Genomic DNA, 27540 nt, shown 5'->3' on the forward strand with positions numbered 1-27540 from the left:
GGCTCCAGGCAGGACTCCGCTCTGCAGGAGCCGCAGAGCAGAGGAGATGGGGGTAGCTTAGATCCAGTGCAGAGACCTGATCTGTTGTTGCTGTGTACGCTGTCCTTTCTGTTCTCGGGGTAGGACATCAGGAAGCACATTGAAGCGCTGCAACATGCACTGTACAGATCCCGCCACTACTGGGCCCGATTTCCCCGGATCGAAACCGGGCGGAAACAGGCCCGTTTCGTTTGTTGCCTCGCACACTGTTTGGGGATTCGCCTAGCGCTGTGATCGAACAGACCCACTCACCTCTTAGTGTGGCGGGATCTGCACAGTGGATGTCGCAGCGCATCCTGCTTTCACTTCAATGCATGTCCTGATGTACCCTGGTCTCCCGCGTGACAAGTGGGGATATTTGCCACTATACTAACAAGGAAGACATCGCTCTCTGCTTAGTGTGTAAAACACTTACTTGCAGCATTGTGGGTGCTGTGGTTTAAATGCTATTGGTTTGTGAACAGAATACCCCTATCCAAGTACATTGTGCCACATTAAATAAACACACGAGAAAAAGAGATTCAGAACGCAAAGCTGTGTCAGTGTTCTGTGTAAAAAATCGGTTTGAACATCATGGGAGCTGTTTTTAATAAGCTGCTGAGTAAAGAATATTTTAATCTTCCTGCTGTCAGTAGTATTGTGAATATAGTTGACTCTTACCCGAATGAAAACAGAACGTAAAGGAAGGGTTTCAGAATTCAGACAAAGCTTTATTCCCGTGCTTACAGTCTGAGTAATTGGAGACTGCGCTATTCTGTTGCCTATGGTCATATACGGGTTTTTCACATGAAGCCATATTGAACAGTATTTCTCGCGTTGTGAACTTGTGCACACAGCGGTCCCCCGGGTTCCAGTTAGTGCGTAATTACGCATCGATGAAAAACCGGAGGTTTAAAAAAAGATAATTAGCTCACTGATACTTTGATGTAGAGGCTGTGGAAATATCCACATGTCGTGGTCTTTTAAATGCATTTGGTTTGAAGGCGTTCTGTGCTTCCGTTGCGAAGATATGGACAAAAGAATATTCGTGCTTGGTCAAACAAATGTCATATAAACGAAAAAGTAAAGGCTGAGAAAGCATTCACAATGTATTTTATACACAAAGCAAGTATTCTCGCGATTCTAAGAGGTTTTGTGTAAACGCTACAGGCGTGCCAAAATCGTTTTCGAACTTCAAGCTAACTTTTCCCCGGTCCTGGAGACCAGACCTCTTCTCTGACGAGAAGAAAAGGTCAGGAGCCGCAGTATTTAATGTAAATAAGAGATTTCATTTTTTTTCTGTGGCGCAGCTAGTACCAAACACTTAATCTCGGGGTTGTGAATTCGAGCTCCACGCTGGTAAGAAATCATATAGGTTATGATAAATGTACTTTTTTAAATAAAAAGTAATATTATAAAACTTTCTCGATACCAGTTTGCAGGTGACATGTTCTTTATAAAAATAATCTTTAGTATGGGATCAATAACCGCGCCTGAACAAATATCGGAAAGAATCGCCTGTCACTAAGGTATTTAAGTAAAGTAGAGATATAATCAGAAAACCTACATATAGGAAATGTTAGTTACTTTGTATGTGCTTTAGCGTTTTCTTTTATATACCGAAAAAAAGGTTCAAGGCGTTCTAGTCGCTGTACTCCTCGTAGATAATCTCAGCGAAATCACAATACAGTACAGGACACGCAGTGAGGAGCTCACACAACGAATAGTATTGAACATGCCAAGCGTAAAGGCACACTGCACATCTGCGAAACATCACATCCTAGTTTAGTTACAGTGAGATTATAGACTGGAAGCTAGGAAGTCTCAGATCACTTTTTTATTAAATGTTCAAGCAAACCCAAATACCTTTGCAAGAGACATTTCAGAATCCCAGTCAAATCCAGTATGATTGCTGGATCCCTCGAATTCGACAATATCACAGATCTGCAGTCCACGTTGTGCAAGACATACCGCCCAGAGCATTTCTAAGAAAGGAAATACATTTTCGTTACGAAAAGAGATATACTGTACGTAGAGTGAAATGGTCTGGTACGAGTCCTAAGTTTGAATAGTTCAAAATAGACGAAAAAGGGTAATTACAGACTCTTTCGAAATGTAAGAACATTAAAGCTGTGCGGACCTTATCTTGATTTACCTAGTTTAATCGTTTTCAGAAAGTGTAATTGTATTATTTTATGTACCCTTGACGATTCTACTGATGTTATAATTGCTCTTGTTTATATTGAATTTATTTTGTTGTTCAAATAAAAAGTAAAAAAAAAACATTCCGAATGCGTCTGCTGTAGAAATAAAATGACATCAAAGGCGTTGTACTGTACGTAGAGTTCTGAAGCCTGTTCCACAGAAGAACTAGCTGAGATGAAAAGTTCGATATTCTACTGGCAGGGCTATTCCCATCAACTCAGTTTCTTTCTGAAACAACGTTTTCCAAGAAAAACTTACACTTTGCAAAATTTGAAATAAAATACTTGCTTAAAAGTGCAGATTATCTTTTTCCCAAAAACTGTAAAAGGAGAAAACCGACCCGTTGGAGTCTCTGTCGTACCATTGCTCAGTGCGGTCAGGTCGGGACTAAAACGATAGTAAGGTGCTGGTTCAAGCACATCTAGGCACGCCTTTCTCACTGTTCCATCGTGAACATCATCTAGAGAAAAAGTGGCATGTAATGTTTAATACATTATTGGCCTTATTAATAATTTGAGGGAATATAAATGCTTTGCGTGTATCGAATTACAGCACGTAACAACTGAGTACATGAGTCGATATCACCGGGCAATTTCCAATAACGACCAACATCAGACACTTCAAGAAAAATAAGATTCCATATCTTGGAATGTAGGGCGGAAGAATTCATTTATACTGCTGTTGCATCTTGAGTTAAACTTTTTTAAAAAAATATGACGCAGATTTGCTCAAAATACTTGTAATCGCCTTAAAGAGAGTTTTCATGAAAACGTACATCGGCTAGCTCTCCACTGTTAATTGACAGAACTTTTGAAGAAACTGTTCTTATATAAGCAACATACAAATTAAACATCTTAATGAACATGAAGGGAAATCTATGGAAGCCCGTTTCCGTCAGGGAGTAAAAAAAAAACGCGCTATGGTATCTCATTGTATGTCCTTTTTTACTTAAAAAGGTCTTCTTTAGCTCAGCTAGCAAGACCTGGGTTCGAGCCAATGCAGTGAGGCACGAACAAGGGTGGGAGCTGCGAGGGCACAAGCCCTAGAACCCGAATCCGTTACAATAACAAAAGGACAGACATTGAAATATGGGCTATTTCGAAGTCGCAAATGTGAGATATAAAGTAGGAATTCTGAGTTACTAAGTCGCAATTCTGAGATACCATAGCGGGTTTTTTTTTTTTTACTCCCTGGCGGAAACGGGCTTCCATAGAAATCTGGGTTGTGAATAACAACTGTCACTACACACGATTGAGTTCTTGAGGCTGGCACCTAAGACCACTCAGCCATCCTGACAAGCAGTGAGGATGCCCGTTACTTTGTCAAAGGATTATTAACTACTTTTCTTTTCTTATTATTACAGAGATTTCTACATTGCAAGACAATTGACGATTTAGATAAAGGTATATCGTGGTACGCAAACCAGGCACGGACAGGGTTTGAACCCGCGCTCTTCGGTTTACGAGACCGATGCCTTACCACTTGGCCACCGCGCACACGGTTCAATTTTTTTTCCCATCAAGGCTAATACATTTTGAAAAAAAATCTGTGGGCAAATTGCAATGGCAGGAGAAGTAAAGAATATAGTTCTTCTGTGGAGCTGGCTTCAGACTCTGCTTATAGCGCCCGTCAAATAAAATAGATATTTTATTTTTACAGGAAGACGCATTCCGAAATGTATCTCTGCAGTTTTAGAAAAGTTTTGAATGGTATATTTTATACAACGCAAAAACCGTATTCTAATTGCAGACTGCAGATCTGTGCAGCAATCGTACTACATTTCACTGTGATTCTGAAATACTTCTAGCAAACATATTCAGGTTTCCTTGAACTTTAATAAAAAACTACTTCGCTTTCAATCTCTGGTGTTACTGTAAACTCGGACGTGATGTTCCGCAGATGTGCAGTGTGCCTTCTTGTCTTATTCAAGTTTACTGGATTTGTGAAACGAAAATACAAACTGGACAGTTTCAGACACATGAAGACTCATAAATGTCACTACAAATGACAAATTTGTAGTGTAAATCCGCCGGGCTGATTTACGTGTCTGACCATCTCTCTCCTACCTCTTCGGCAGTGAGCACTATTTTTTCATTTTCTTTTCTTGTAGTTTCCTCGCTCTTTTACTGTCCCTTTCTCCCACGGAGAGACGGAAAACATGCCGAAATCGTTTTCACCCTGTGTTTGTGCAACGTCAGTGTGTGAAGGGAAAGTAGTCGATGTGGCTCCAGTGGCGCAATCGGTCAGCGCGCGGTACTTATACAGCAGTGCACAGCGGAGTCATGCCGAGGTTGTGAGTTCGAGCCTCACCTGGAGCAGTATGGCCTGTCTTTAGCTACCGAAAGCAACCGTCCACTTTAGATACTGTTACTTATAGGTCGTCCTTAACACCTTATCTAACGGGATTGTAGCCTGTTAGGTGTTTGCTGGAGATCCAGTCTAAATTAACATCATAGGAACAGGTAAAGGTTTATTCCACGTCACACCCGAAGAAGGGTCCACGTTGTGTTTCCTTCTCCTTTCAGCATGGAATAAACCTATACTTTTTCCTTTGCAGCTGACGCAGGTCACTACTTAAATTCCCATCAGCTGTGGACCCCCAGCTGATCTCTACACAGATAGATGAGAGATATCTTCTTAGACGAGAGGTCTACTGGGACTAAGGGAGCACGATGGGGTACCGAAGACTTGAAAAAGCTCTCGCATTAAATTCTGTTTTTGTTGTTTCCCAGATTTGTTTTTAATGTTCTTTTTGTTTTGAAGTTGTTCCTTTAAGTATTTTTTTATTTTATTTTCTGTAGTCGTTAGACTACAACAGTGATTTACCTAGGTTCCCGGAAGGCTTTCTCGCATCGTGGTTGTTGTGTTTTTGGGTTACAAGTATTTTTGTTCTATTGATAGGACCCCACGCATTACTGTGGGACTAGTTAACTTAAGTTCTTACATTGTACCTGAAATTACCACATAAACTACTACTCTGTTTTTCTTTTTTTTTAATAAAGGCACAAATGATGTTTTTTTTTTCTTGCAGCTGATTGGCAATGACCCTACAACGGGTCATTGCATCGAACGTGGCTGCTGAAATTTGTCAGCAGCTCCATACTAAACCTGTTCTCAATTGCAACAAACCTAAAATAACATATGCTGCCCATTAGATGTTACCGATGTAGGAGACTAACTTAAACCTCCTCTTCACAGGGTTTATGTAGTTCAGTAGAGGAACAGTCGATCGCATTTGAACTGTTCTGAATGTAGTGGAAATAATATAGTCACAAAGTAACGAACATACGCACCACTCGCTTGAAATATTTACTGTAGCTAAAATTGTTTTCTAGACACCACAACTATTCACAATGAATTTGATGAATACATGTCTTTATTAATAAAAGTGTAATTTATTAATAATTAAGATTAATGTATATCTTTATTAGTAGCTGTATTACCGGTAATGCATGTACAGTCCTTAATATGGGATAGTGAACTTTCAGGTATCCTGGGGAGGTAAGAAAACTGAAATGAAGGAAATACATATTTAAAGGGGGTGTAAGTCTTAAATGTGTTCTGTTACATCTGGGTGTTAACTGAATAGATTGTATTACTTATTGTGATTTGACACATGTCTGTCTCAGGAGACAGCAGAAAAATTGGGGAATTTGCAGGTACAGAAAATAACTTGAACTGAACAGGCAAATGTAAGGTTATGTTAAAGAAAAATAAACTTTGTCACCTTTTTAAACATGATTATTTAAGACAGTTTATCGGAACCGTATCTCTCCTCGATTCTGTGGCTGTGGTCCAACAGTAACGGTGGTGAAACAAGCAGAATGTGCGGAAAGAATTGGAGACGTAACGGGAGACTCATCCAGTCGATAGAAGGGTTGTGTACGCTGAGAAGTGTAGTTTAAAAGCTTAACGAGCCAGGGAGGAGTCAAACCTGCAATCTTCTGAGCCAAAGTCAAACACATTATCCATTGCACCACTGGCTCTGATACCCTAAAGCCACCACTGTGAGCTTTGTGCTGTCATTAGTAATACTGTAGCACTCCGGTGTTCACAACAGCCCCCCACCACCAGGAACTCAAACCCAGGCCTCCTGCATCACTCAACAGGGACCCAGCCTGTTGAACTAAAGGGAGACCGTCCTTAAGCTCAAGCGGCTGGGTCCCTGTTGAGCTATGGTGGCAGTCGCAGGTTTGAGTCCCCGACGGTGGGGGGCTGACTTAAGTGGCAATGGCAAGGGTGCCCGCCTGAACCCCCAACCATTACAATACTATACATCGCTCCAGTCCAAATTTTCTCAATTAGATTCACGTGTTTTCTACTTGTATTTAGCTACTAGGTCTTTCGTTTGGTCTGTTTTAAAAATAGCATCTCAAACGATTTTATGTGTCATGCTGAAATTCACACACGGGGGACGTCACATGAAAGACAATCACAGATAAGATGTTGCATTTAAAAAGAAATCCAGAGTGGAAGTAGAAAACAAAGCCTTATACACGAGATGCAAGTGCTCTACCACTGAACTAAACTGACAGGCACTTTTGCCTGCAGCTCTTTAATTGAGTTAGGGAGAGTGAAGGGTCTACACAGTGTACAATTTAAAGGTCGAAGCAAGACAATCTGATGCGAGGAGAATTCACAAAACGAGCCTCTGCTTTATCGTTTACTGAGCATTCAATGAACGTCTAAGTGAAAGACAAATTCACTATTTTCACTTTTTGTTTAAGAACACTTTTATCACGTTCTGCACTCCCGGTGTTTAACGGTGTTCTTTTCTACACTCCTGATTTGAGGATCCCCAGCTAAAATATTTTTTAAATACAACAACATTCCGATATATTGAATAGTATTTATGTTTACATTTATATTCACTCGTGCCAAAAGCTTGTGTTCTCTGCATATATCAGGATGTGGAAAGAGGCCCAATCACATCTGGAGTAGATAGTATTTAGGTCAAAGCTAATTCAAAGTGCATCTCTGGGTGTGTTTGAATTACCTACGTGTTTGACTGAAGGACAAGCTCACGGTGCCATAAAAATTGACACTCGTCATCTTTTCTTCTACATTCACAGGTTTTACGCTAAAGACAAAAACATTTTTTTTGTCGTTTTCATGCCAGCTGGCACTAATTATTCTGCACTGACAGGGAAGATTAGTATTTTATCTATCGCAATATGTGTGGAATTTGTTTTTAAAAAAGTTGTTCCAGAAATGAACACTTCCATTAAAGTTAAGGCAGACACCTGTTGCTGTCCACAACGACCAACTCTGCATGGCAAGAGAGGAGAAAAGCACTGTGGTGATTTGAACGCAGAAGCTTATTTACTAGACATGCACGTTAACCAGCTAAGCCACAGCACCAACAGAGCACTATCCTTTTACAGCCTCTTAGACACACCGCTCTGAGATACCTGCGTTCTGTGTGCGCTGAGCCTGCTCGCTGAGCAAGTGATGAGAAATGGCTTTTATCTGGTAATTTCAAGTCCAAGGAGCTCAATATGCTTTTTATGTTTGACATCTTCAAGGAAAATGGTGAAATCGCAGGTGGAAGAGGAAAATGATCCTTGAGTAGAGGAAAGACGACCATCTTGAGCACTAACTCATGTCAGGAGGCTAACTTCTGGGATGAGGTGGTGGAGTGGTAAGGTGATGGACTACTAATCCATTGTGCTCTGCACATGTGGGTGTGAATCCCATCCTTGTGAAGTTCAGTAGTTGACAAATGTGCCTTTTCAAACTGGGTGTGCTTTCGTTTCATCTTTCGCTCCTGTACTACAGCAGTAATATTTCTAGATGTGCATGAACATGGTATAGTAGGCTGACGGCAGGAACACGGGGTCCACAAGCAGTGACAGTATCAGAGGTGTCTGCAGTGTGTTGGTTTGTGAGCACTAATAAAATAACTTGCCGTGGAAGCACGTGTGCCTGCATTAATACAGCTCCATTGAGCAGAAAAAGCAACACAAACACCGACTTGTCAACAGGAAGTTTCCGTAGCTGAAAACACAGCCATTGTGCTCCAGGTGAAGCTTGTGTCGCAGGATGTGGGTCATTGAGGCAGTCACGGGCTGGGATTGATTGGGTTATGTTGATTTGTGTGACCTCTTCTGTGACTCTTGAACACTAAATCTCAAGGTTGTGAATTCAAGCTCCACGCTGGCGGGAAATTCCATAGGTAATGATCACATTTTCTTGCATGCTAATCAAAAGAAATATTAAGAAACTTTTCCCGATACCAGTTTTTTACAAAAGTAAAGGCACACGGCACATGTGTGCCACATCACGTCCGAGTTTAGTGACAACTACCTCAGAGATTGTAAGCTGGGTAGTTTCAGATTAGATCACTTTTTTTTATCAAAGGTTCAAGCAAACTCGAATACTTTTGCAAGTGACATTTCAGAATCCTAGTCAAATCCAGTACGATTGCTGGATCCTTTGAATTCGACTGAACTATAGCACAGATCTGCAGTCCACCATTAGAATACTGTGGGTGTGTTGTATAAGCCATACCACCCAAAATAGTTCTAAAACGGGAGATGCATCCTCATTTAGGAATGTGGTATAAAGTGAAATGGTCTGGGAAGAGTCCTACGTTTGAACAGTTCAAAATAGACGTAAAGGGGTATATACGGACTCTTTCGAAATGTAAGAACAAGCTGTGCGGACCTTATCTTTATTAACGTCGTGTAAACGTTTTTCATAGAGTGTAATTGTATTATAGCATGTGCCCCTGAAGATTTTCTTGATACGTTATATGTGCTCTTGTTTGTATTGTATGTAGTTTTGTTGTTCAAATAAAACGTAAAAGACACAACTTTCCGGATGCGGCTGCTGTAAAAATAAAATGACATCAAGGGTGCTGTACGCAGAGGTCTGAAGCCTGTTTCATTTAAGAACTATATCCAGAGGTGTTAAAGAAGTCTAGATCTCACTACGAGAATGGCAGCATCTCAAAAAAAGCAGGTGCAGTTCGTTACACAGTCGTAATGCCACTAAGTCGGACCAGAAGAGCGAAAGCCACCTGGCTTTCTCTGAGCAAGTAATGCGACAAAGAGACACAGTACAGTGGTAACTGTGGCTGAACAGTGGAAAGCGCTGGATTAAGGCTCCAGCCCCTTCAGGGGCTTGGGTTTGAATCTCACCTTGTTAGGTGCTTCTGTTGAGACCCCTTCCAACTGACTTCAAAGGGAGGGAGCTGCTTTTTGGCAGTCTCTCGAGAAACTAAGCAAAGTGTTTAAAGATACTTTGTCAGCTTGACATCAAGGCAGAAAACAAAAACTTTCTTGCGTCCACTCAAACCAAATGCGGTTTGCCACCTTTTGCGTTATGCAGGGAATGACGTCTGCCGAGATCACTTTTGAGTCAATGCAAATCGTAGTGTGCCCTCCATTTTAATGTTGGTTGTGCTGGCGTGCTGCTTCTGTCTGTGAAACTTTATGCAATCAAGGCATTTAATGTTTTTTTTAATAATTGGAAAAAAATGTACTATTTTTTTTCTTAAATATTGATGGTTTAAAAACTTATTTAATGTGAAACGGTCATTGTGATTGTAAAACGGTCAAAATGTTAGTGAAGAATGTTAGTGTTAGTGAGCCTCTTGACTCCCCGTGTCGTGCTGTGTTTCTCTCTCATTCTACTTGGAGTGGTGCCGTCGCTTCTGGATAAAGTCTGTCTTGGGTCATTCCGGACAAGTCAGGTATGACTGTGCTTCACCACAAGAAGAGACACCTCACTTGCGAGGATCCCAACAGTATATTTCCCCTTTCAGAGCCCATGGGAGTGAATTTCATACACAATTAAAAAAGCCTAATTTTATTTAGAGGCTTCAGACACTTTTTTAATTAAAAAAGTGACCTGAAACGCCTTAGCTTTCAGGTTTGCTAGAACCTGTAATAATAAAGTGGTCTCAAACTTTCATTGTCTGATGTAGCTGTCTCTAAAGTTGGACATGATGTTTTGGAGATGCTGAGATATTGAGAAGAACTCAACTACATGGTGAGAAGTCTGGGTTCAGCACCAGCAGATGGTGAAAAACTCTTAGCTGACCCCAACCTAATTTGAACGCACAACTTCCTGAGCTAGAATCAACTACACTACCACTGTGCCACACCCTATAGTCTTCTTTAGCTCCCCAAAGGAGAAAAATCAGTGTCCCAAAAAAAGTGCTTCCCGAAATGTCTTTAACAGAAAGGAAAATTTAGACAGGCTTCCATTTCTGCATTAAGAACTGTTTGTGCTGTCCTGTAATTGAGGAAATATACCACCTAAATCAGCAAAGAGTTCTACGTTTGAATAGTTCTAAATAGACGTAAATGGATATTTACAGACTCTTTCGAAATGTAGGAACATGAAAGCTGTGTGGACCTTGTTTTTATTTACTTTGTTTAACCTTTTTTTCCATAAAGTCTGATTGTATTATTTATGTGCCCCTCACGAGTCTATTAATACGTTATATGTGCTCTTGTTTATATTGAATCTATTTTGTTGTTCAAATAAAAAGTAAAACAAAAACAAATTCCGGATGGGTGCTGCTATAGAAATAAAACAACATCAAGGGTGCTGTACGCAGAGGTCTGTAGCCTGCTCCACAGAAGAACTTTATCCAGAGGTGTTTAAGAATTCGAGATCTCACCATGAGAGGGGAAGCATCTCAGAAAAAGCAGGTGCAGTCGGTTCCATAGTCATAACGCCACTGTCGGACAAGAGCAAAAGCCACCCGGCTTCCTTCAGGCAAATAATGAGACAAAGAAACAGGGCACAGCGGGTAGTGTGGCTGAGTGGTCTAAGGTGCTGGATTAAGGCTCCAGTCTCGTTGGAGGTGTGGGTTTGAATCCCACTGCTGCTAGGAGTTTTTGTGTTACAACCATCAAATGGAGCAATGTGTTAAAAGCTACTTTATCAGCTTAACATCAAAGCAGGGAGAAAAAAGTGTTTCTTCTTCTCAACACAAATTCTTGTTTCCACCTTCAGCTGGAAAATTTGTCTACCAAGATCACTTTTGAGTCAGTGCAAATCACAATGCGCCCTCAATTTTAATGTCGGTTGTGCTCCTTTTATCGGTGAAACGTTAATGTTCTGCATTTTCAAGTCGAGTCATCCTCAGGGGTAGAGCTGATTAAGTCTTTCCGCATAGCGCTCCATCAGAAATAACTTGTCTAAGTTCAAAAGAGATTGTGGGTTTCACTTCAAGCAATCACAAAGCATACCTGGTTGGTTACAAAGCTGAACATTTTTCCATGTTCTGCTAGAGTATCCACTGGCTTGCCTTTATCAGCTGTCTTGGAAAGATAAGCTGTGCTTCGTCTCAGGAAAAATCATCAGTAATTTTATTCTGTGCGTATGGCCGTTATTTAAAGTATATAAAAATCACGAATTCATAGATTTATCCAAATATCAACAGCACCTTGTAAACCTGTCATAAGAATTCCTTCAATCCAATAGTTTCACTCCAGGGAAAAGGCAGGGAAACATAGTGAATTCTTATTTAAAGACAACATCTGTATTGGATTGCATGTAAGCAGGCACCACTCAGAATTCCTAATATGATTTTGAATTCAGTTTTGCAGTGCTTTAGTGCTTTACTACTTTCAGAGAGTCCTTTATTACCTTGCTGAAGCAGAGAAGCAAGATAATCACAATTGTGACCAGTTTTTCTGCTGTTTCTGGTGAATAATGATTATTATTTTGTATTTTGATTAGTATTTTTCGTAGCGTTCTTCCTCAGCTTTTAAGATATTTGGTGAGCAAGAACCACTGAGAACGAGTCTGAATCAATCAAAAACACATATGGTACTGCTGTCCTGTGTACAACTGCTTCGTCCTAATTGAGCTTTTCAGTGTTGAAGAAGACGTTTCCAATTTCGATTGCTGGTTTCAGAGGATGTGCTACAGGATCACAGATTCAATTGAAATGATTTGGAGATGCATTGGCTGAGATTCAAACCTGGCTCAATTTCATGGAGGCACCTATACTCAGCAACGAGAGGAAAGGAGAAGGGGCCAGAGGTAGTGTGCCCGAATGGTCTAATATGCTGGATTTTAGGCTCCACTCTCTCAGGGGCGTGGGTTTAAATCCCACTACTGCCCAATGTTTTAAGACCTTACTTCCTGAGATTTGCAATATGGTCAGTAAAAGCACTTTATGTAAGTATCTCTTATGTCAGCGCTACAAGTCACTTACTGCTCCACAGATCCGGGGTTCAATCCCTGGCATCTTCAGATGTTTTATATTACTGTACTCACATCGCAATCTTCTGTTGAGTGAGAACTCTTTGCTCGTGTTCATAGAGAGCCAGGTTTACCTTTTGAATCTCACCCGGGATTTCCTGAGAGATCATTCAGCGAGCGAGTCCTCCCTCTGGACACGGCATTGAGCTGAAAGCTGCACGAATTCCTCACTGCGTGTCCTGTACTGTTACAGGTGGTCCAGCGTAAATGTGCAGCACAGTGACATGAACACCTTGAACTTTTTCTGTATGTGAAGGAAAATGCAAAAGAGCATGTAAAGTATTGATCACATAAAATATCCATGGTACAACTCGAGAAAAAACTGAAGCACAAAACAACGACTTTTGATGATTAAAAGAGATTCAAGAAACACAACCATCCGCAGATGGGTTCGGATCCTGAACGCTTAAGTCAAAAGAACAAAAGTGAAGTAAACTCTCTTCATTGTCTTATAGTTTATGAAATAAAACAATTTCTTACTTTCTTAATAATTTCTTACTATTGATAGACGATTTATTGAATTTTAACAGAATCACAATTGCAAACATTTTGGGTTAAACTGTTATTCACATACTCTAACAAAGAGAAACATTAGTGTCTTCCGGTGTGTGAGCCCATCTCTCAAAAAATTAAAAAATAAGTTATATAAATTGAATTGTTCTACTTTTTAGGCTTGCATAGTCTTATTCATATTTCAGTTAAACCTTTTCTTCTGTAGTAATTTCATTTGATATTAAAATTAGTCCTGATTTACAATTTTTGGACATGGTTAAAGAATTTTGTAATAAGTTTCAGTTTAGGAAAATTGTGCCCAGAAGCTACCAAAACTGGTAATGTTCACATTATGTGTAATGCAAAAGCAGCAGTTGGGGTGGGAAACAAAAGGCATTTCTTGGTATGAATCCTAAAACTTCATAGATGGCGTTCTAGGACTTCTCGCTTCAGATAAAGCTGTCAATACATCATAGATTTCTACTCAATCAATATCAGCAGTGTTATCACCACCGAACGCTAAATATAGATCCTGGCAATAATTCATGAGTTGTTTGTTAGAAAATTGTTTATGGTTTTTTTTTAACATATTTTCAATACCAGACAAAAAGTCGAAAGTTTCAATTTCATGCAACTGATGAAATCTCTCTTTGATGGAAGTTATAAGTACAGTACATCCAAAATACTGCGGAATCAATCAAATTTACATGTTTCTTGTGGATCCAGAAGATCATTTTGAGACTCAAAACATGCCTGTCTTTTCTTTTTTCGAGGATGAAGGAGAAGCAGCAGGAGTAGCAGTAATGGCAAGAACGTGTTTAGAGTTCAGCACTTCTCATTTCTAATGCAGAGCCATCGACTCGGAAAGCACCGCCCGCGATAAAAGAAATTGCAGAATTGGTCTGTTCATGCTGCCTACACGCTTTGAATTGCTGGCATTTTCTGCAAGCGTTCCTTTCTGAGGGTTCATGAAATTCCTCACATTTGAGCCAACACTAAAATATTTCATTCGGGGTCGCCTAATTCATAGTGCAAACCGAATCTACAGGGGAATGCTGTGGCACATGAAGCCGTTTGTTATTCTGTTGTGAGGTGTGAGGGGCGGAATGCAAATCGAGTTGGTGAATAGAAAATGAAACAGGAGTCACTTCTTGAGCTACGAATTCCAAAAAGTATGAAAACCTGTGCATTTTAACAGTGCAGAATACTCACAAATTGCACGAGTTGCTTGCTTTCTTCTGCTGCTTTTATATTTCAGTCATTCACTGTCAGCTAGCACTGGAACAATTCAAGAGAGGTAAAAACGGACGCTGTCAGGAGTGGGATTTGAACCCACGCCTCCATTTGGAGACCAGAACACCCAAGCCAGCTGGAAAGACACATGTCCTTGAGTCTGGCGCCTTAGACCACTCGGCCACCCTGACAAGCAAAAGCAAGTGGTGTGCTGAATGCACCAGTAGTTGACTAAACTGAGTTTCTTCCCTGAAATTATTTGCTTGCGAAGACCCAAGTTGCCTTGAATGGATCTTGGAAATCAAATATACGGATGGATTGTTATTCGGTTGTGAGTTTTGAGGGGCGTATTATAAATTGAGTTGGTGAAAAGGCGCTTTTTCTTAGTCTGTCGGGAGGCTGCACAAGGTGTTTAGAGGGAGAACTTCTAAAAGGCAGGCTCTCTATGTTTAACATCAAGAAAGATTTTTTTTTCTCAATAGAAATGCTCTTTGGCGCTTTCAGCTTTACGTAGGGAACGTCTGCCGAGACCACTTTTGAGCCAGTGCAAATGGTAATGTGCCACCAAGTACATTTAATATTGGCTGTGGTAGCGAGCTGCTTTTGTTTGTGAAGCTTTTACTTCTTTAAGCTGAATCATCGGCAGGAGTAGCTTATTAAATCTTTGCTCATTGCGCTCCATCAGAAATACCTTGTCCATGTTCAAAAGAGATCAGGGGATTTACTTCATACTTTCACATGGCATACCTTACACGAAAGATTTAAATGGGGAATTGATTGTGCTTCTTGATGTTGTTCCTGTGGTTGCCTTGGTTACAATGGTGAACGTTCTTCCACGTTCTGCTAGAGTATCCACTGGGTGGGCTTTATTAATTGGCTCGGATAGGTCATCAGTGCTCCGTCTCCAGAAAAATAATCAGCACTGTCTTTTTTCTGTGCGCATGACCGTCTTTTAAAACATATAAAATCACGAGTTCATTGATTTCTCCAAATAACAACAATACATTTTAACCCTTCAATCCAATAGTTTTACTCCAAGTAAAAAGCAGCGCAATATATAGAGAGATGACATTCAAAGATTTCAACGTTCTTATTGGATTGCCTGTATGCAGATATCGCTCAGAATTGCTAATATGATTTTAATTCAGTTTTTCTCTACTACTTTCAGAGTCTTTTATTGACCTTGCTGAAGCAGAGAAGTGACATAATCACAAATGCAACCAGTTGTGCAGCTGTTTCTGGTTAATAATGATTAATGCGAAAAAAAAAAAACAGCTCCTTGCATTAAGAGTCCTCCCTCTGGATTCCTCTGAAAGCTACGCGAATTACTCACTGCGTGTCCTGTACTGTGTAGCACAGTGACAAGAACGCCTTGGGTTTTTTTCCGTATGTGAAGGAAAATGCAAAAGAGCATGAAAAGTATTGATGGTATAAAATATCCATGGTACAACTCGAGAAAGAACTGAAGGACAAAACAATGACATTTGATGATTACAAGAGAAACACAACCGTCCGAACATGGGCTTGGATCCTGACCGCTTGCGTTAAAAGACAAAGCAAAGGATATAACCTGTAAATGTCTTCATGTCTTACAGTTTATGAAATAAGACAATTTCTTACTTTCTTGATAATTTCTTACTATTGATAGATGCTTTTTTTAATTTTAACAGAATCACAATTACAAACAAATGGGGTTAAACTGTTATTCACATACTCTAACGAAGAGAAACGTTAGTGTCTTCCGGTGTGTGAGCCCATCTCTCAAAAAATAAAAAAATAAGTTCTATAAATTGAATTGTTCTATTTTTCAGGCTTGCATAGTCTTATTCATATTTCAGTTAAGCCTTTTCCTCTGTAGTAATTTCATTTGATATTAAAATTAGTCCTGATTTACAATTTTGGACATGGTTTATCTTAAAGAATTTTGTAATAAGTTTCAGTTTAGGAAAATCGTGCCCAGAAGCTACCAAAACTGGTAATGTTCACATAATGTGTAATGCAAAAGCAGCAGTTGGGGTGGGAAACAAAAGGCATTTCTTGGTATGAATCCTTAAACTTCATAGATGGCGTTCTAGGACTTCTCGCTTCAGATAAAGCTGTCAATACATCATAGATTTCTACTCAATCAATATCAGTAGTGTTATCACTACCGAACGCTAAATATAGATCCTGGCAATGATTCATGAGTTGTTTGTTAGAAAATTGTTTATGGTTTTTTTTAAACATATTTTCAATACCAGACAAAAAGTCGAAAGTTTCAATTTCATGCAACTGATGAAATCTCTCTTCGATGGAAGTTATAAGTACAGTACATCCAAAATACTGCGGAATCAATCAAATGTACATGTTTCTTGTGGATCCAGAAGATCATTTTGAGACTCAAAACATGCCTGTCTTTTCTTTTTTCGAGGACGAAGGAGTAGCAGCAGGAGTAGCAGTAATGGCAAGAACGTGTTTAGAGTTCAGCACTTCTCATTTCTAATGCAGAGCCATCGACTCGGAAAGCACCGCCCGCGATAAAAGAAATTGCAGAATTGGTCTGTTCATGCTGCCTACACGCTTTGAATTGCTGGCATTTTCTGCAAGCGTTCCTTTTTGAGGGTTCATGAAATTCCTCACATTTGAGCCAACACTAAAATATTTCATTCGGGGTCGCCTAATTCATAGTGCAAACCGAATCTACAGGGGAATGCTGTGGCACATGAAGCCGTTTGTTATTCTGTTGTGAGGTGTGAGGGGAGGAATGCAAATCGAGTTGGTGAATAGAAAATGAAACAGGAGTCACTTCTTGAGCTACGAATTCCAAAAAGTATGAAAACCTGTGCATTTTAACAGTGCAGAATACTCACAAATTGCACTGAGTTGCTTGCTTTCTTCTGCTGCTTTTATATTTCAGTCATTCACTGTCAGCTAGCACTGGAACAATTCAAGAGAGGTAAAAACAGAAGCTGTCAGGAGTGGGACTTGAACCCACGCCTCCATTGGGAGACCAGAACACCCAAGCCAGCTGGAAAGACACATATCCTTGAGTCTGGCGCCTTAGATCACTCGGCCACCCTGACAAGTGAAAGCAAGTGGTGTGCTGAATGCACCAGTAGTTGACTAACTGAGTTTCTTCCCTGAAATTATTTGCTTGCGAAGACCCAAGTTGCCTTGAATGGATCTTGGAAATCAAATATACGGATGGATTGTTATTCGGTTGTGAGTTTTGAGGGGCGTATTATAAATTGAGTTGGTGAAAAGGCGCTTTTTGTTAGTCTGTCGGGAGGCTGCACAAGGTGTTTAGAGGGAGAACTTCTAAAAGGCAGGCTCTCTATGTTTAACATCAAGAAAGATTTTTTTTTCTCAATGGAAATGCTCTTTGGCGCTTTCAGCTTTACGTAGGGAACGTCTGCCGAGACCACTTTTGAGCCAGTGCAAATGGTAATGTGCCACCAAGTACATTTAATATTGGCTGTGGTAGCGAGCTGCTTTTGTTTGTGAAGCTTTTACTTCTTTAAGCTGAATCATCGGCAGGAGTAGCTTATTAAATCTTTGCTCATTGCGCTCCATCAGAAATACCTTGTCCATGTTCAAAAGAGATCAGGGGATTTACTTCATGCTTTCACATGGCATACCTTACACGAAAGATTTAAATGGGGAATTGATTGTGCTTCTTGATGTTGTTCCTGTGGTTGCCTTGGTTACAATGGTGAACGTTCTTCCACGTTCTGCTAGAGTATCCACTGGGTGGGCTTTATCAATTGGCTCGGATAGGTCATCAGTGCTCCGTCTCCAGAAAAATAATCAGCACTGTCTTTTTTCTGTGCGCATGACCGTCTTTTAAAACATATAAAATCACGAGTTCATTGATTTCTCCAAATAACAACAATACATTTTAACCCTTCAATCCAATAGTTTTACTCCAAGTAAAAAGCAGCGCAATATATAGAGAGATGACATTCAAAGATTTCAACGTTCTTATTGGATTGCCTGTATGCAGATATCGCTCAGAATTGCTAATATGATTTTAATTCAGTTTTTCTCTACTACTTTCAGAGTCTTTTATTGATCTTGCTGAAGCAGAGAAGTGACATAATCACAAATGCAACCAGTTGTGCAGCTGTTTCTGGTTAATAATGATTAATGCGAAAAAAAAAACAGCTCCTTGCATTAAGAGTCCTCCCTCTGGATTCCTCTGAAAGCTACGCGAATTACTCACTGCGTGTCCTGTACTGTGTAGCACAGTGACAAGAACGCCTTGAGTTTTTTACCGTATGTGAAGGAAAATGCAAAAGAGCATGAAAAGTATCGATGGTATAAAATATCCATGGTACAACTCGAGAAAGAACTGAAGGACAAAACAATGACATTTGATGATTACAAGAGAAACACAACCGTCCGAACATGGGCTTGGATCCTGACCGCTTGCGTTAAAAGACAAAGCAAAGGATATAACCTGTAAATGTCTTCATGTCTTACAGTTTATGAAATAAGACAATTTCTTACTTTCTTGATAATTTCTTACTATTGATAGATGCTTTTTTTAATTTTAACAGAATCACAATTACAAACAAATGGGGTTAAACTGTTATTCACATACTCTAACGAAGAGAAACGTTAGTGTCTTCCGGTGTGTGAGCCCATCTCTCAAAAAATAAAAAAATAAGTTCTATAAATTGAATTGTTCTATTTTTCAGGCTTGCATAGTCTTATTCATATTTCAGTTAAGCCTTTTCCTCTGTAGTAATTTCATTTGATATTAAAATTAGTCCTGATTTACAATTTTGGACATGGTTCATCTTAAAGAATTTTGTAATAAGTTTCAGTTTAGGAAAATCGTGCCCAGAAGCTACCAAAACTGGTAATGTTCACATAATGTGTAATGCAAAAGCAGCAGTTGGGGTGGGAAACAAAAGGCATTTCTTGGTATGAATCCTTAAACTTCATAGATGGCGTTCTAGGACTTCTCGCTTCAGATAAAGCTGTCAATACATCATAGATTTCTACTCAATCAATATCAGCAGTGTTATCACTACCGAACGCTAAATATAGATCCTGGCAATAATTCATGAGTTGTTTGTTAGAAAATTGTTTATGTTTTTTTTTAAACATATTTTCAATACCAGACAAAAAGTCGAAAGTTTCAATTTCATGCAACTGATGAAATCTCTCTTTGATGGAAGTTATAAGTACAGTACATCCAAAATACTGCGGAATCAATCAGATTTACATGTTTCTTGTGGATCCAGAAGATCATTTTGAGATTTAAAACATGCCTGTCTTTTCTTTTTTCGAGGACGAAGAAGTAGCAGCAGTAGTAGAAGTTATGGCAAGAACGTGTTTAGAGTTCAGCACTTCTCATTTCTAATGGAGAGCCATCGAAAAGCACCGCCAGTGATAAAAGAAATTGCAGAATTGGTCTGTTCATGGTGCCTACACGCTTTGAATTGCTGGCATTTTCTGCAAGCGTTCCTTTTTGAGGGTTCATGAAATTCCTCACATTTGAGCCAACACTAAAATATTTCATTCGGGGTCGCCTAATTCATAGTGCAAACCGAATCTACAGGGGAATGCTGTGGCACATGAAGCCGTTTGTTATTCTGTTGTGAGGTGTGAGGGGCGGAATGCAAATCGAGTTGGTGAATAGAAAATGAAACAGGAGTCACTTCTTGAGCTACGAATTCCAAAAAGTATGAAAACCTGTGCATTTTAACAGTGCAGAATACTCACAAATTGCACTGAGTTGCTTGCTTTCTTCTGCTGCTTTTATATTTCAGTCATTCACTGTCAGCTAGCACTGGAACAATTCAAGAGAGGTAAAAACGGACGCTGTCAGGAGTGGGATTTGAACCCACACCTCCATTTGGAGACCAGAACACCCAAGCCAGCTGGAAAGACACATGTCCTTGAGTCTGGCGCCTTAGACCACTCGGCCACCCTGACAAGCAAAAGCGAGTGGTGTGCTGAATGCACCAGTAGTTGACTAAACTGAGTTTCTTCCCTGAAATTATTTGCTTGCGAAGACCCAAGTTGCCTTGAATGGATCTTGGAAATCAAATATACGGATGGATTGTTATTCGGTTGTGAGTTTTGAGGGGCGTATTATAAATTGAGTTGGTGAAAAGGCACTTTTTGTTAGTCTGTCGGGAGGCTGCACAAGGTGTTTAGAGGGAGAACTTCTAAAAGGCAGGCTATCTATGTTTAACATCAAGAAAGATTTTTTTTCTCAATGGAAATGCTCTTTGGCGCTTTCAGCTTTACGTAGGGAACAACGTCTGCCGAGACCACTTTTGAGCCAGTGCAAATGGTAATGTGCCACCAAGTACATTTAATATTGGCTGTGGTAGCGAGCTGCTTTTGTTTGTGAAGCTTTTACTTCTTTAAGCTGAATCATCGGCAGGAGTAGCTTATTAAATCTTTGCTCATTGCGCTCCATCAGAAATACCTTGTCCATGTTCAAAAGAGATCAGGGGATTTACTTCATGCTTTCACATGGCATACCTTACACGAAAGATTTAAATGGGGAATTGATTGTGCTTCTTGATGTTGTTCCTGTGGTTGCCTTGGTTACAATGGTGAACGTTCTTCCACGTTCTGCTAGAGTATCCACTGGGTGGGCTTTATCAATTGGCTCGGATAGGTCATCAGTGCTCCGTCTCCAGAAAAATAATCAGCACTGTCTTTTTTCTGTGCGCATGACCGTCTTTTAAAACATATCAAATCACGAGTTCATTGATTTCTCCAAATAACAACAATACATTTTAACCCTTCAATCCAATAGTTTTACTCCAAGTAAAAAGCAGCGCAATATATAGAGAGATGACATTCAAAGATTTCAACGTTCTTATTGGATTGCCTGTATGCAGATATCGCTCAGAATTGCTAATATGATTTTAATTCAGTTTTTCTCTACTACTTTCAGAGTCTTTTATTGACCTTGCTGAAGCAGAGAAGTGACATAATCACAAATGCAACCAGTTGTGCAGCTGTTTCTGGTTAATAATGATTAATGCGAAAAAAAAACCAGCTCCTTGCATTAAGAGTCCTCCCTCTGGATTCCTCTGAAAGCTACGCGAATTACTCACTGCGTGTCCTGTACTGTGTAGCACAGTGACAAGAACGCCTTGAGTTTTTTTCCGTATGTGAAGGAAAATGCAAAAGAGCATGAAAAGTATCGATGGTATAAAATATCCATGGTACAACTCGAGAAAGAACTGAAGGACAAAACAATGACATTTGATGATTACAAGAGAAACACAACCGTCCGAACATGGGCTTGGATCCTGACCGCTTGCGTTAAAAGACAAAGCAAAGGATATAACCTGTAAATGTCTTCATGTCTTACAGTTTATGAAATAAGACAATTTCTTACTTTCTTGATAATTTCTTACTATAGATAGATGCTTTTTTTAATTTTAACAGAATCACAATTACAAACAAATGGGGTTAAACTGTTATTCACATACTCTAACGAAGAGAAACGTTAGTGTCTTCCGGTGTGTGAGCCCATCTCTCAAAAAATAAAAAAATAAGTTCTATAAATTGAATTGTTCTATTTTTCAGGCTTGCATAGTCTTATTCATATTTCAGTTAAGCCTTTTCCTCTGTAGTAATTTCATTTGATATTAAAATTAGTCCTGATTTACAATTTTGGACATGGTTCATCTTAAAGAATTTTGTAATAAGTTTCAGTTTAGGAAAATCGTGCCCAGAAGCTACCAAAACTGGTAATGTTCACATAATGTGTAATGCAAAAGCAGCAGTTGGGGTGGGAAACAAAAGGCATTTCTTGGTATGAATCCTTAAACTTCATAGATGGCGTTCTAGGACTTCTCGCTTCAGATAAAGCTGTCAATACATCATAGATTTCTACTCATTCAATATCAGCAGTGTTATCACTACCGAACGCTAAATATAGATCCTGGCAATAATTCATGAGTTGTTTGTTAGAAAATTGTTTATGTTTTTTTTTAAACATATTTTCAATACCAGACAAAAAGTCGAAAGTTTCAATTTCATGCAACTGATGAAATCTCTCTTTGATGGAAGTTATAAGTACAGTACATCCAAAATACTGCGGAATCAATCAGATTTACATGTTTCTTGTGGATCCAGAAGATCATTTTGAGATTTAAAACATGCCTGTCTTTTCTTTTTTCGAGGACGAAGAAGTAGCAGCAGTAGTAGAAGTTATGGCAAGAACGTGTTTAGAGTTCAGCACTTCTCATTTCTAATGGAGAGCCATCGAAAAGCACCGCCAGTGATAAAAGAAATTGCAGAATTGGTCTGTTCATGGTGCCTACACGCTTTGAATTGCTGGCATTTTCTGCAAGCGTTCCTTTTTGAGGGTTCATGAAATTCCTCACATTTGAGCCAACACTAAAATATTTCATTCGGGGTCGCCTAATTCATAGTGCAAACCGAATCTACAGGGGAATGCTGTGGCACATGAAGCCGTTTGTTATTCTGTTGTGAGGTGTGAGGGGCGGAATGCAAATCGAGTTGGTGAATAGAAAATGAAACAGGAGTCACTTCTTGAGCTACGAATTCCAAAAAGTATGAAAACCTGTGCATTTTAACAGTGCAGAATACTCACAAATTGCACTGAGTTGCTTGCTTTCTTCTGCTGCTTTTATATTTCAGTCATTCACTGTCAGCTAGCACTGGAACAATTCAAGAGAGGTAAAAACGGACGCTGTCAGGAGTGGGATTTGAACCCACACCTCCATTTGGAGACCAGAACACCCAAGCCAGCTGGAAAGACACATGTCCTTGAGTCTGGCGCCTTAGACCACTCGGCCACCCTGACAAGCAAAAGCGAGTGGTGTGCTGAATGCACCAGTAGTTGACTAAACTGAGTTTCTTCCCTGAAATTATTTGCTTGCGAAGACCCAAGTTGCCTTGAATGGATCTTGGAAATCAAATATACGGATGGATTGTTATTCGGTTGTGAGTTTTGAGGGGCGTATTATAAATTGAGTTGGTGAAAAGGCACTTTTTGTTAGTCTGTCGGGAGGCTGCACAAGGTGTTTAGAGGGAGAACTTCTAAAAGGCAGGCTATCTATTTTTAACATCAAGAAAGATTTTTTTTTCTCAATGGAAATGCTCTTTGGCGCTTTCAGCTTTACGTAGGGAACAACGTCTGCCGAGACCACTTTTGAGCCAGTGCAAATGGTAATGTGCCACCAAGTACATTTAATATTGGCTGTGGTAGCGAGCTGCTTTTGTTTGTGAAGCTTTTACTTCTTTAAGCTGAATCATCGGCAGGAGTAGCTTATTAAATCTTTGCTCATTGCGCTCCATCAGAAATACCTTGTCCATGTTCAAAAGAGATCAGGGGATTTACTTCATGCTTTCACATGGCATACCTTACACGAAAGATTTAAATGGGGAATTGATTGTGCTTCTTGATGTTGTTCCTGTGGTTGCCTTGGTTACAATGGTGAACGTTCTTCCACGTTCTGCTAGAGTATCCACTGGGTGGGCTTTATCAATTGGCTCGGATAGGTCATCAGTGCTCCGTCTCCAGAAAAATAATCAGCACTGTCTTTTTTCTGTGCGCATGACCGTCTTTTAAAACATATCAAATCACGAGTTCATTGATTTCTCCAAATAACAACAATACATTTTAACCCTTCAATCCAATAGTTTTACTCCAAGTAAAAAGCAGCGCAATATATAGAGAGATGACATTCAAAGATTTCAACGTTCTTATTGGATTGCCTGTATGCAGATATCGCTCAGAATTGCTAATATGATTTTAATTCAGTTTTTCTCTACTACTTTCAGAGTCTTTTATTGACCTTGCTGAAGCAGAGAAGTGACATAATCACAAATGCAACCAGTTGTGCAGCTGTTTCTGGTTAATAATGATTAATGCGAAAAAAAAACCAGCTCCTTGCATTAAGAGTCCTCCCTCTGGATTCCTCTGAAAGCTACGCGAATTACTCACTGCGTGTCCTGTACTGTGTAGCACAGTGACAAGAACGCCTTGAGTTTTTTTCCGTATGTGAAGGAAAATGCAAAAGAGCATGAAAAGTATCGATGGTATAAAATATCCATGGTACAACTCGAGAAAGAACTGAAGGACAAAACAATGACATTTGATGATTACAAGAGAAACACAACCGTCCGAACATGGGCTTGGATCCTGACCGCTTGCGTTAAAAGACAAAGCAAAGGATATAACCTGTAAATGTCTTCATGTCTTACAGTTTATGAAATAAGACAATTTCTTACTTTCTTGATAATTTCTTACTATAGATAGATGCTTTTTTTAATTTTAACAGAATCACAATTACAAACAAATGGGGTTAAACTGTTATTCACATACTCTAACGAAGAGAAACGTTAGTGTCTTCCGGTGTGTGAGCCCATCTCTCAAAAAATAAAAAAATAAGTTCTATAAATTGAATTGTTCTATTTTTCAGGCTTGCATAGTCTTATTCATATTTCAGTTAAGCCTTTTCCTCTGTAGTAATTTCATTTGATATTAAAATTAGTCCTGATTTACAATTTTGGACATGGTTCATCTTAAAGAATTTTGTAATAAGTTTCAGTTTAGGAAAATCGTGCCCAGAAGCTACCAAAACTGGTAATGTTCACATAATGTGTAATGCAAAAGCAGCAGTTGGGGTGGGAAACAAAAGGCATTTCTTGGTATGAATCCTTAAACTTCATAGATGGCGTTCTAGGACTTCTCGCTTCAGATAAAGCTGTCAATACATCATAGATTTCTACTCAATCAATATCAGCAGTGTTATCACTACCGAACGCTAAATATAGATCCTGGCAATAATTCATGAGTTGTTTGTTAGAAAATTGTTTATGTTTTTTTTTAAACATATTTTCAATACCAGACAAAAAGTCGAAAGTTTCAATTTCATGCAACTGATGAAATCTCTCTTTGATGGAAGTTATAAGTACAGTACATCCAAAATACTGCGGAATCAATCAGATTTACATGTTTCTTGTGGATCCAGAAGATCATTTTGAGATTTAAAACATGCCTGTCTTTTCTTTTTTCGAGGACGAAGAAGTAGCAGCAGTAGTAGAAGTTATGGCAAGAACGTGTTTAGAGTTCAGCACTTCTCATTTCTAATGGAGAGCCATCGAAAAGCACCGCCAGTGATAAAAGAAATTGCAGAATTGGTCTGTTCATGGTGCCTACACGCTTTGAATTGCTGGCATTTTCTGCAAGCGTTCCTTTTTGAGGGTTCATGAAATTCCTCACATTTGAGCCAACACTAAAATATTTCATTCGGGGTCGCCTAATTCATAGTGCAAACCGAATCTACAGGGGAATGCTGTGGCACATGAAGCCGTTTGTTATTCTGTTGTGAGGTGTGAGGGGCGGAATGCAAATCGAGTTGGTGAATAGAAAATGAAACAGGAGTCACTTCTTGAGCTACGAATTCCAAAAAGTATGAAAACCTGTGCATTTTAACAGTGCAGAATACTCACAAATTGCACTGAGTTGCTTGCTTTCTTCTGCTGCTTTTATATTTCAGTCATTCACTGTCAGCTAGCACTGGAACAATTCAAGAGAGGTAAAAATGGAAGCTGTCAGGAGTGGGATTTGAACCCACACTTCCATTGGGAGACCAGAACACCCAACCCAGCTGGAAAGACACATGTCCTTGAGTCTGGCGCCTTAGACCACTCGGCCACCCTGACAAGTGAAAGCAAGTGGTGTGCTGAATGCACCAGTAGTTGACTAAACTGAGTTTCTTCCCTGAAATTATTTGCTTGCGAAGAGCCAAGTTGCCTTGAATGGATCTTGGAAATCAAATATACGGATGGATTGTTATTCGGTTGTGAGTTTTGAGGGGCGTATTATAAATTGAGTTGGTGAAAAGGCGCTTTTTGTTAGTCTGTCGGGAGGCTGCACAAGGTGTTTAGAGGGAGAACTTCTAAAAGGCAGGCTATCTATGTTTAACATCAAGAAAGATTTTTTTTTCTCAATGGAAATGCTCTTTGGCGCTTTCAGCTTTACGTAGGGAACGTCTGCCGAGACCACTTTTGAGCCAGTGCAAATGGTAATGTGCCACCAAGTACATTTAATATTGGCTGTGGTAGCGAGCTGCTTTTGTTTGTGAAGCTTTTACTTCTTTAAGCTGAATCATCGGCAGGAGTAGCTTATTAAATCTTTGCTCATTGCGCTCCATCAGAAATACCTTGTCCATGTTCAAAAGAGATCAGGGGATTTACTTCATGCTTTCACATGGCATACCTTACACGAAAGATTTAAATGGGGAATTGATTGTGCTTCTTGATGTTGTTCCTGTGGTTGCCTTGGTTACAATGGTGAACGTTCTTCCACGTTCTGCTAGAGTATCCACTGGGTGGGCTTTATCAATTGGCTCGGATAGGTCATCAGTGCTCCGTCTCCAGAAAAATAATCAGCACTGTCTTTTTTCTGTGCGCATGACCGTCTTTTAAAACATATAAAATCACGAGTTCATTGATTTCTCCAAATAACAACAATACATTTTAACCCTTCAATCCAATAGTTTTACTCCAAGTAAAAAGCAGCGCAATATATAGAGAGATGACATTCAAAGATTTCAACGTTCTTATTGGATTGCCTGTATGCAGATATCGCTCAGAATTGCTAATATGATTTTAATTCAGTTTTTCTCTACTACTTTCAGAGTCTTTTATTGATCTTGCTGAAGCAGAGAAGTGACATAATCACAAATGCAACCAGTTGTGCAGCTGTTTCTGGTTAATAATGATTAATGCGAAAAAAAAAACAGCTCCTTGCATTAAGAGTCCTCCCTCTGGATTCCTCTGAAAGCTACGCGAATTACTCACTGCGTGTCCTGTACTGTGTAGCACAGTGACAAGAACGCCTTGAGTTTTTTACCGTATGTGAAGGAAAATGCAAAAGAGCATGAAAAGTATCGATGGTATAAAATATCCATGGTACAACTCGAGAAAGAACTGAAGGACAAAACAATGACATTTGATGATTACAAGAGAAACACAACCGTCCGAACATGGGCTTGGATCCTGACCGCTTGCGTTAAAAGACAAAGCAAAGGATATAACCTGTAAATGTCTTCATGTCTTACAGTTTATGAAATAAGACAATTTCTTACTTTCTTGATAATTTCTTACTATAGATAGATGCTTTTTTTAATTTTAACAGAATCACAATTACAAACAAATGGGGTTAAACTGTTATTCACATACTCTAACGAAGAGAAACGTTAGTGTCTTCCGGTGTGTGAGCCCATCTCTCAAAAAATAAAAAAATAAGTTCTATAAATTGAATTGTTCTATTTTTCAGGCTTGCATAGTCTTATTCATATTTCAGTTAAGCCTTTTCCTCTGTAGTAATTTCATTTGATATTAAAATTAGTCCTGATTTACAATTTT

At 39.4% G+C, this 27540-nt stretch overlaps 7 non-coding genes across 7 annotated transcripts; 1 reads left to right on the plus strand and 6 right to left on the minus strand.

The window, feature by feature from the left end:
* Window positions 1-3647: 3647 nt before the first annotated feature.
* Window positions 3648-3719, minus strand: trnat-cgu (transfer RNA threonine (anticodon CGU)). The gene has a single exon. It is a non-coding gene; the product is annotated as a tRNA-Thr (tRNA).
* A 728-nt stretch (window positions 3720-4447) lies between these two features.
* trnai-uau (transfer RNA isoleucine (anticodon UAU)) lies at window positions 4448-4541 on the plus strand. Its single transcript has 2 exons — window positions 4448-4485; window positions 4506-4541. It is a non-coding gene; the product is annotated as a tRNA-Ile (tRNA).
* A 9712-nt stretch (window positions 4542-14253) lies between these two features.
* On the minus strand, window positions 14254-14366 carry trnal-caa (transfer RNA leucine (anticodon CAA)). The gene is made up of 2 exons: window positions 14329-14366; window positions 14254-14299 (listed from the first exon to the last, which is right to left on the minus strand). It is a non-coding gene; the product is annotated as a tRNA-Leu (tRNA).
* Window positions 14367-17124: 2758 nt separating this feature from the next.
* trnal-caa (transfer RNA leucine (anticodon CAA)) lies at window positions 17125-17237 on the minus strand. The gene is made up of 2 exons: window positions 17200-17237; window positions 17125-17170 (listed from the first exon to the last, which is right to left on the minus strand). It is a non-coding gene; the product is annotated as a tRNA-Leu (tRNA).
* Window positions 17238-19987: 2750 nt separating this feature from the next.
* trnal-caa (transfer RNA leucine (anticodon CAA)) lies at window positions 19988-20100 on the minus strand. The gene is made up of 2 exons: window positions 20063-20100; window positions 19988-20033 (listed from the first exon to the last, which is right to left on the minus strand). It is a non-coding gene; the product is annotated as a tRNA-Leu (tRNA).
* A 2753-nt stretch (window positions 20101-22853) lies between these two features.
* Window positions 22854-22966, minus strand: trnal-caa (transfer RNA leucine (anticodon CAA)). Its single transcript has 2 exons — window positions 22929-22966; window positions 22854-22899 (listed from the first exon to the last, which is right to left on the minus strand). It is a non-coding gene; the product is annotated as a tRNA-Leu (tRNA).
* A 2754-nt stretch (window positions 22967-25720) lies between these two features.
* On the minus strand, window positions 25721-25833 carry trnal-caa (transfer RNA leucine (anticodon CAA)). Its single transcript has 2 exons — window positions 25796-25833; window positions 25721-25766 (listed from the first exon to the last, which is right to left on the minus strand). It is a non-coding gene; the product is annotated as a tRNA-Leu (tRNA).
* Window positions 25834-27540: the final 1707 nt, after the last annotated feature.

Source organism: Lepisosteus platostomus, chromosome 5 (genome assembly GCF_059453375.1).
Source record: "Lepisosteus platostomus isolate fLepPlt1 chromosome 5, fLepPlt1.hap1, whole genome shotgun sequence".
Lineage (NCBI taxonomy): Eukaryota > Metazoa > Chordata > Actinopteri > Semionotiformes > Lepisosteidae > Lepisosteus > Lepisosteus platostomus.